Source organism: Cucurbita pepo, unplaced genomic scaffold, assembly GCF_002806865.2.
Source record: "Cucurbita pepo subsp. pepo cultivar mu-cu-16 unplaced genomic scaffold, ASM280686v2 Cp4.1_scaffold000515, whole genome shotgun sequence".
Classification (NCBI taxonomy): Eukaryota; Viridiplantae; Streptophyta; class Magnoliopsida; order Cucurbitales; family Cucurbitaceae; genus Cucurbita; species Cucurbita pepo.
Genome location: NW_019646744.1, coordinates 3119 through 4131, shown reverse-complemented (window position 1 = coordinate 4131; position 1013 = coordinate 3119). Strand labels below are relative to the sequence as shown.

General features: G+C 38.8%; 2 non-coding genes across 2 annotated transcripts; both read right to left on the bottom strand.

Annotated features, from left to right (window-relative positions):
- Positions 1–113: 113 nt before the first annotated feature.
- Positions 114–185, bottom strand: TRNAW-CCA. Its single transcript has one exon. It is a non-coding gene; the product is annotated as a tRNA-Trp (tRNA).
- A 300-nt stretch (positions 186–485) lies between these two features.
- TRNAW-CCA lies at positions 486–557 on the bottom strand. Its single transcript has one exon. It is a non-coding gene; the product is annotated as a tRNA-Trp (tRNA).
- Positions 558–1013: the final 456 nt, after the last annotated feature.

The window sequence follows — 1013 nt, the reverse complement described above, 5'->3', positions numbered from 1 at the left end:
ACTACCATTGCACCACAGATCCCATGATTATATAACTAACATTACTATCAATGGTTCCAAAACGAATTCAGCTTGACTAGTAAAAGATGCAGCAATGAATTCTGAACATTGAATGAACCCAACGTGAATCGAACACGCAACCTTCTGATCTGGAGTTAGACGCGCTACCATTGCGCTACAGATCCCATGATTATATAACTATCATTACTATCAAGGGTTTCAACTCGAATTCAGCTTGTCTAGTAAAAGATGCAGCAATATTTTCAACTTGACAAGAGTAAAACAAGTTTCTGAGTAAGCTAAACAAGTGCATGTTGAATATTGAACGAACCCTGAATCAAACATGCAACTTTCTGATCTGGAGTTAGACGCACTACCATTGCACCACAGATCCCATGATTATATAACTAACATTACTATCAATGGTTCCAAAACGAATTCAGCGTGACTAGTAAAAGATGCAGCAATGAATTCTGAACATTGAATGAACCCAACGTGAATCGAACACGCAACCTTCTGATCTGGAGTTAGACGCGCTACCATTGCGCTACAGATCCCATGATTATATAACTATCATTACTATCAAGGGTTTCAACTCGAATTTAGCTTGTCTTGTAAAACATGTAGCAATATTTTCAACTTGACAAGAGTAAAACAAGTTTTTGAGCTAGCTAAACAAGTGCACGTTGAACATTGTACGAACCCTATCCTTTTAATCTGGAGTTAGACTACGAACTACCAGCAGGTTATCAAATAATCTGGAGTTAGACTACGAACTACCAGCAGGTTATCAAATAATCTGGAGTTAGACTACGAACTACCAGCAGGTTATCAAATGCACATTCATCACTGAATGAACCAAACATGAATCGACCCGACGTGAATCGAACAATCGAACACGCAATCTTCTGATCTGGAGTCAGACGCGCTACTATTGGGCCACGGATCCCATGAATATATAACTATCATAACTATCAAGGGTTCCAACTCGAATTCAGCTTGTCTAGTAAAAG